This window comes from Meles meles, chromosome 11 (assembly GCF_922984935.1).
Source record: "Meles meles chromosome 11, mMelMel3.1 paternal haplotype, whole genome shotgun sequence".
In the NCBI taxonomy this organism is placed as follows: domain Eukaryota; kingdom Metazoa; phylum Chordata; class Mammalia; order Carnivora; family Mustelidae; genus Meles; species Meles meles.
Genome location: NC_060076.1, coordinates 37,258,668 through 37,267,481, shown reverse-complemented (window position 1 = coordinate 37,267,481; position 8,814 = coordinate 37,258,668).

Below are 8,814 nucleotides of genomic sequence, written 5' to 3'. Positions count from 1 at the left end.
TGCTCCTCTGAAGACTTTTTGCCCTAAGCCTATTTTTCACCCAATACTCCTCTTCCCTATGCTCAGATTTAAAGACAGGGGCCTCTGGATTACACAGTGGAGCTGCAGGGACAGAAGGTGAGAGGAGGCAGTTAGCTGTGGCTACATAACCTCTCCAGGTCTGCTCTGTGGCTTCCTCTCCTGAGACCAGTCTTCCTCAACAGAGGTGGGCTCTGTGCTTTTGGGCAGTGACTCCTTTGGATCCCAGAGATGGAGTAGTTCCCTTGCTCCCAGGTACTGACCCACTCTCAAGTGCTTTTCCTCTTTGAGAATGGCCAAAGCCATGAGCACGTTGCCTCTTCCCACCTTCAGCCCAAGTGACTGGGGCTAAAGGGCAGACATGCCTATTAAGCCCTAGTGTTCCCTATGGGATGTCACCCTGGCCTTATGGCCATATCTTGGAGTTCCCCCACTCCTATCACTAACATTGGAAGTATAGAATCAAACTGCCTGGGAAGAGGGCACCTGGCTGGGGTGTAAGCCCAGGATTATGCCTAGGCCTCTTAGTCTGAAGCACAACCTCAACCATTGCAGGTCTCATGGCTTCAGTAAGAGTGATGTAAGGAAGCCCTAAAGACGAGAGGGAATCTCAGCAGAAGCTGTCTGGCAGAGCCTCAGGATAGCCATGGCCACCCCAGAGCCAAGAGTAGCCCAGGCAGGACTGATAGCAGGCTCTAGTGATCCTACAAGCATGACCCCTTCAAACTAGCAGAGAAAAGGCAGGTATATACTTGGCACCAAAAGACAGAACAATTGGATGTCAGAATAACATCCAGGCAGCACCTCTTTTCCCTCAATTTATAGTGGAATAAAATTGCTACTTTCCCTGTGCCATTTAGTTTGAATTTGCCCAGGATCTCTCTCCAGGGCCCTGGCTGCAGCTCAGACAACAGAGAACTGGATGGAGAATGGAAAATATTAATGCATCATACCTGTTCCCTATAGCTCAGTCCTGGAGTGTGGTGGGACTGGGCATTTCCCCTGCTCTTGCTTTCCTGCTGCTACTGCTTTCGGCAACCTTAGAAAGAAAATAAACCGGTAACAGAGTTTCCACTAGACCCAACTAGCACTAAGGAAAACCTTCCCTCTGAGCCACATGACCTGATGACCCAGATTGTGGACAGTGTGTCACATCTGGTGGGCTAGTGACTAAGAAGTCCAATCACATTCCAGTTTGTATAGCATGGGTTGGCATGACCACATATGAGAATGTCAAGGTATAAGCAGCAAAGACTTCCCATATCCATGTGAAATAAAAAGCCTTCAAGCTTACCCTCCTTTAAGAGATGGCCTGTGATCTGTCTCCCAGCCAAACACAGGCTTGTGAGGGGAGTTCTGAGAACACTTAAGTAATTGGAGGATCCAATGCCCTCTGGTCCCTCATGCCCTTCCTACATTCTTTTCTGTGGAAGGTAACTTGACTCAGCTGAGGGGAACATCCCCAAGCCCTGTCTTCCCACCAGTACAGCTGCATGCTCCTCTCCATGGCTCAGCCTTAACTCTTGAAGGAGCTGATGCTCCCAGAGGCTGGACACAGTAGAAATCATAATAAAGAGATTGCGATGTTATTTTGGCTTCCTGCTTCCCATTATTTGGGGCACCTGCTGAGTTTCTATGTGGTTTCCTATCATTAGCCAATTCTTGAATCTAAGGAGCTGCTGCGGCCTCCTGGAAGAGTGCAATACATGATGGCTCTTTCTAGAGTTTTCATGGTGCTGACTTTCCCAAGAATCAAGTGATGGGAGAGAATCAAGGTGGGAGGAGGCAGGGGCTCCACCATGGACACAGAAGGGGAAATGAAAGCACTGAAGAGAGAAGCCAGAATTTTCTAAGAAACTGAGGAAGAGGTAAAGCCTCGAAGCTGTGTGTAATGTATTCCACCATCACCATAACCAAGGGCCAGTTTTAGGCACATTTCTCTTCCCAATCCCTGTTTGGTGACAAAGTAGGGAAGCTAGCTGGCTATGTTTTCTCCTGGTCCTCTGGGTCTTTCTTGGTAGAGAATTTCCTCCCCATTTTTGCAATGTTTTAATATGATATGATAGAGTTGGGTAAACTAAGGTCAACAGAAGCCTTCAGAGATCTGTGAAATCCCCCTTTCATCTCCTTTACCTGATAAGAGCAGAGCCAGTACCTAATAGGCAAGAAAGCATCTCTAGAGTGTGGATCAGCAGTGTATAGTCTTACTTCAAAACCAAAAGGGTCCCAAATACAAATCATTGCTAATACTTTTGAGCAGTCACTATGCACTGGGCAGTTCTAAGTGCTTTACATAAAATCATCTTCAAAACAACCCTGAGGTTTGTATTACAAATAAAAGTCAGGAATAGAGGCTGAGAGTTTCTGAGGGTTACATAGTCACATACGAAGCAGGGGAACCAGGTAGTCTGGCTTCAGTGCCCATGTTCTTAACCACTTTATTGTGCTGCCTGTCAGAGTACACCTCAAGCAAACAGCTGCTGTGTAGTCTAGCATATCCCCCTTTCCACCCTGGGAACAGACACATAAATAGCCAGTACTGCAGCCACTGTCACAGGATTTCTAACAACCTGCACAATTCATCCCATTCACTCATATAGCTCCCATTATCTCTCCTCCCTGGAATTTTCAAATGGAGGTCCATCAGGCTCAGGACAGCTTGAGATCTTAAGGGTCCCTTCTGTCTCCGAGTTCAATGAAGACAAAGCATTAGGACAGAAAAAGAGATGTAAAAACTGGGCCTCTGGATCCTAATGAAAAGCAAGATTTCCCTACCCTCAGTGCAGGGGTCATGATGAACTTTAGATCCTCTTAGGATTGTTCCTCCTCCTGCTACTTGTTTCCAGGGCTGGCTGGAGCTCGGTTACATACACGGACCCTGCCCTGCTTTGGGTCAAATGCAATCCTCTTACCTCTAGAGGAAGTCATTCCTTAAAGGAGAAAGAGTAGCTGCTAAATTTGCTAAACATGGAATAGAGTTCTTTCTCCCACCCTATGCAAAGTGTTTGTTGAAGTTTGACCTTGCTGAACTTGTTTCCTCATCTGTAAAAGTCTGGGAAACAATTCTTGTCCTGTCTCCTGGGCTGATAGTCAAGTGAGGACAGAATGAGTTTGGTATGAGGAACTATAAGGCATTAGGTGAGCAGTAAAGATTTCTGGCCCTATCTAAAGGCTGTGCATGTGTCATCTTCCATCCACCCACAATACCGGGCATAGCCAGGGGGTACGGTTCATGCCCTCTGTCCACAGTGCTGAAGTCACAGCTGAGACGGTGGGGTATCTTCAGTCCCTCTTTTTTTTTTTTTTTCTTTTTTGGTAATATACTAATTTATTCATATATACACTCACTTTACATTATTACATTTTAACATTCATCAAAACCAAAAATATAGAACGCTTCATGAATTTGCATCTCATCCTTGTGCAGGATATGGTTCCATATGTGCTGCTGAAGCAAGCACTTCAGTCCCTCCTATACCACTTTTGAGTAAACATAAATGTAGAGAATTGCAGGCCCAAGGATTGTTCTAAAATGCAAAAAGTATTGCAAAGATGTTTGTTTCATTTTTTTCAAGTATCTTCATTTTTAAAATAAATTTAACACTCCTTTCAAAATCATAACATTTGGGCAATTGTACACTTGTAGCATTGTACAAATGGGCAATATGTGATCCAGCAGCTCAGGAAGAAGACGTTATAGTCTTCACTTGATATGGAGGAACAGTATGAGGGAGTTACCAAAAAAACTGATGTAACATGAGGCTATATAGGAAGAAGTTCAGAGTCAGATGAGAGAGGCAGGCTGGCTCATTTGTACACTGCACCAGCACTCCTGGAAAAAGCTAATCAGACCCAGGCACCATGAACTGAAACCCAGCCAAGGGAGCATGCTCTTAGGGGCTGGAAGGGAATAAGGCAGAGGAGGAACCCATGAAGGCGTGAGAGGAGTCTCATCCTGGAGAGGAGCAGACTTCAGGGATGTAGATGTAGATGGGACTGATGAGGTCAATGTGACCTCAAAAACAGAGCTAAGACCAAAGGTGGAGGAGAGGCAGATTTTGCTCAATAGGACAAAAAGGTAACTGGATACCAGGGAAGGTAGTGAAGCTGTATAAGACAGAAATGTTAAGTTTGGGGTGGGATACCTTACCAGGTATACAGCCCTCTTGAGATTTGTGATACCTATAAATGGTGAAGCACATTCTGGTGTATGCCCAGCCCTGAGCCCAGCTGCGATACAGGCAGATTCAAGATTTTACAGACCCACATGACCACAAAACATTAGAATAACTGGATTGGGAAACTTAATTTCTTTAGTTCAACCCCATAGACTGACTGTTGTGCCTCCAGCTCTGGGTCCTGACCTGAGAGAAAAGAGCCAATGTCTCAATACACCTAATACCCCCTTCCCAGATGGGTTCTGGAAAGCCTGCCTCTAGAACCTGATGTTGCACGCCATCTGCTGGTCATTTCTAGCATTAGTTTCTAACTTCCAAGGCAAGAAATAACCCTTAAGGTACTACTGGTCAGTGTAGGTTTAGACCAGCTGAGAACCAGGGAGTTAGATCGCTGGTCAGTGTCCAGTCAGTGAACAGGACCAGAACAGAATCTGCAGTTGAATTCAAGTAGGCTTAGGGCTCATCCATGTCTAGAAAGGGCTTAGGCTAGTGTTGAGTTTGGGAACTGACTGGTCTAGGACTCAGGCCAAGGTCAGTGACTCAGGTGAGCTCAAAGTTGGCACTCTGTGTGAAACTGAATTCTGGGTTCAAGTGTCAGCATGCAGTATGTATCCAGGTGAGATGCTAAGAGTCTGACCTCAGGAAGAAGTCAGTCAGCATCCAGGGGTCAATGTAGCATTCCAATACCAGGTGAAAGCATCAGGTAATAAGTACCAGCCACAGGAGAACTCAAGCAAAGGCATTGCTAGGGTAGAAGTATAGGGTTGGGGGACAGAATGAAGTAATCACTAATTTCTAAGGGCCTCCCAACTTTAAAGGTGGTAAAGGGCAAGCTAGAGCCATGGTCCTCTCAGAAGGTGGATCCCTATATCCCAGTTCCAGCTTCCTGTGAAAGCCCCCCACCAACAATAGTATTGCCACTTACAAGTCAAAGGTACAGTTTGGGGACAAGAGAGGTCCAAGGACCGGTGGGATCACCACAGAGAGCGCAGCTGTGGGGGTAGTCTTCCTTCCCCCCAACTCCTGTTCTCTGTTTCTACTGGCAACAGGGCCTAGCAGCCTCCCACACCTAGACCTTAGCAACTGTGGGAGCCCCTGGCAACTGCTGCCATGGTGACAAGACAGGGAACTAAGAATGGGCTGGGGGGGAGCACTTCCTCTGGAGCCTTCAGGATATGTGCAAGATAGGGGGCTCCCCCTCCCATACACAGTCTGGGAGGGAACATGTGCTCCTGTCTAAACACCTCCTCATTGGCACCCACCCCCGCCCCTGCCCCCAGGTTCCGGTTCCCTCAGGGTGAGAAAATGAGGGACACCTAGGGTTATGACGTCTTCATGGGAAGGGAGGGGAATGCGGGTGTTCAGAACAGACATGATCACGGGTTCATGCATGCACTAGCAGTCAACGTGTCAATATGCATGACATGGTTCATCATATGGACAAAGACCTACATGGTCATTTAATCACGCATGTATATTAACACAAAATCACATATACAACAAATAATACAGAATCAGGCATACTACCTCACAAAAATATTACACAGATATACATAGATACACTTTCACTTACAAATCACACTACAGATACAACAGTACAAATAAGTCTCAATCAGACTTGAACATCAAACAGATGCACTCACACATCCAGATACCTGGAACATACAGAGTAACGGTTAACTTTGCTGAGCAATAATTACATACCAAGCTCAGAACTACATGTATAGCATGTGCTACCTTAATTAACCCTCACAACAACCCTATGAGGTACTGCTATTTTCTATACCCATGATACAAAGAAAGAAATGAGGCACAGGTGTGGCAAGCAATCTCACAAGGTCAAGAGAGCCTACATTCTTACACCTATGCCACCTTGTGCACCCTGGTTCCTAATGCACACCTGACACACAGGGCAATAGGACCCAGAGTGGAAATAAAAACCCAGCAGACAATGGAATCCATGCTACCATCACCTGAAGGCAAGGCTCTGCACCCCCAAAGGTCTAAGCCCACAATATAGCATTAGCAGGGACCAGGTAACGGCCAATGACTAAACTCTGCCTCCGTGTTGGCACAGGCAAGGCTGGAGGAGGCAAAATAGACAGAACTGGAATAGGAAGAAGTAGAGCCACCCACAGCCCGGGCCCCCATTGAGTCTGGAGGGGGCAGAGTGAGATTCCCCCAGATTGAAGTAGCCAGTATCTGTCCGGAGCCCCCTCATCCAACCTTGCCCATCTCCATGTCACACTACTATTCCATTCCTTCATCATCCCATCTCCCCTCCCTTCTAGTCTTTGTTTCCCACTTCTCATTCCCTTCTGAGGGCTCCTCCTTACCTTCCACCCTATCTCTTCTCCCCTCCTCTTCCCATCCCCCTCACCCCATCTACCCTCCCTCCTCTCATTTCCCTCATTCCACCTTTTCTCTATTCTCTACCCCAGTTCCTTTCCTTACGTCACAGCTCACACCCCTTTACATCTGGTATCACCATGGTGAGTACTGGAAAGAGGGCAGATAATAGAGAATATGCAGACCTGACCTTGGAACCCCCTAGATCTCTCTCCTGCTCTGCTCTGTGCCCAGGTACTGCTGTTCTCCAAGCCTCAGTTTCCACCTCTATCCAGATTTCATGAACTCATGGGTGTCCAAACTGTTTCTGGGAAATGGCAAAGAAAGAGAGGTAAGAATTTCTGCCCTGGCCCTTCCTTTGTCCTCAAACCTCCCAAGAACTCCTTCCCCTTCCTCACCCCCGGATAACCCCCTCCCCACCCCCGCTCCCTGTAGCACAGATGGTCCTGGGAGACAGTGACGTGGGCGCCAGGCACCGTGTCTGCTCAAGCGTCGGCTTCCGCTGGCTACCGCCTCCGCAGCCCTGCCTGCTCTGAACACCGGGGACACTAGGGCTGAGATTTAATGGGGGGAGAGAGGGGGTTGGGATTGAGATGGGAGATTCTGAGTGCGTTAAAGAAATCATGTGGAGCTGAGATGAAGGGTTAAAGGGGAGAGTTAGGATAGAACAGATCATACAAGTAGATAACGGATAAAGAATAGGATAAAACGGAAGATGCGGAGGGGACCGGGGGAAGGCAGGAGATCATATCCAGCCAAGAAGAGGAGAAAGAAAGGGTGGGCTAACATTTGGGAACTCAAAGGGGAAGTAGGATAAAAGATTACAGAGAGAACGTTAATGAGAATTGTGGGGGTTGCTGAGGAGGGGCTGTTCACAAGGGAGCTGGGATGAGAGGATTATAGAGGATGAAAAGGGGACTCACAAAGGGAACGAGGAAGCGCTAAACCTGGAAACAACTACCAGTGTAAATTACAAAGGAGAAAGCGGAAGGGTGCTTAAATTCTGCCTGTCTATCAGGGTCTGTTTTGTTAGGTCACCTCAGGTCAATCCTGGGTCAAGATAAGGTAAAGCTGAATCAGGTCTGGTCGAGGTCAGTTCACAGCCCCGATGGAAGACAGGTAAGAAGGGGTGACCTTTTGACCCTAGTCGAGAATACACCTCAGAAAGCACTGTTCTCTCCCCTACCCCCTAAATCAAGAAAGGAAAGAATGCCCAGAAATCACCGCCAACTGGTAGGCAGTTTTCCTTTAAGGCTGCCTTTGACGTTACACAGGTTCCAGAAGGTTCTCCCGGGATTCGAGCGGTGGCCAGTACGTCCCACCTTCTCAAACCCGAGATTGGACTAATATAGTTGCCCCCAGTCTCGGGTCTGAGCCCGATAGACCAACCAATAAAATCAAAGGGCGCCTAGAGTTGCCGCCCTCTGTCCCTTTCACCAATGACACGACGAGTTAGCGAAGAGGTGTGGTTGACTGATCCCAGAGTGCACCAATCAGACGGACACCAATCACTGCCCGGAATGTGTGCGCGTGTGGCCGGGTGACAAGGGCGGAGAATGGGCGGCTATCACCAAGGCACTCGTTGAAGGCTGTCCAATTACAGCGGAGGCTGGGTTGAGTGACGGCCAGGCCGCGCAATGGGCGGCGTGGAGGCGGAGCCGTGGGGGCGGGTTCCCCGGCCCGCTGTCTGCGGCCGGCGGGCAGGCGACTCCTGTCCCGAGTGGAGGCGGCGGAGCTGGAGCCAGGGGAGGGGGCAGCGGCTGTCTGACGGACCGCGGTGGCGCCCGCAGCTCCTCACTGGTGAGGGCACCGAGCCAGGACTCAGGGGTCCCGGGAGCGGGGGTGTCGCGGAGCCAGGGGTCCTGGTGTAGGGTGTGGGGGAAATGGAGGGGGGGGCGCTGGGACACTGAAGGCCCATCGTTTCTTCTGCCGTGGTGGTGCGGGGACTGGGGTCTGCAAGTGCTCGATGTCGGCGACCCTCCAACAGGGGGCAGCCAGCGTCTGAGCTGGGGGGAGGGTCGGGCCGGGTCGGATTGGGTTCCGCCGGCGGAGGCGTTTCTGAGCCAGCCCAGCCTGTCAGCGCCGGTGACATCACCGACCACCCTCCCCCGCCCGAGCCCCCTCCCCTCCCGTCCCCTCCTCTCCTCACCGCGCCTTTTGTCCCGGGCGAGCTTGGCTCTGCCCCGCCCCTCCCCGCCCATCTGCGAGGGAGGAGACTCTGGGTCAGTGACTTCATTGAGTAGGTTCTCGGGGATTGGGGTCGGATCCT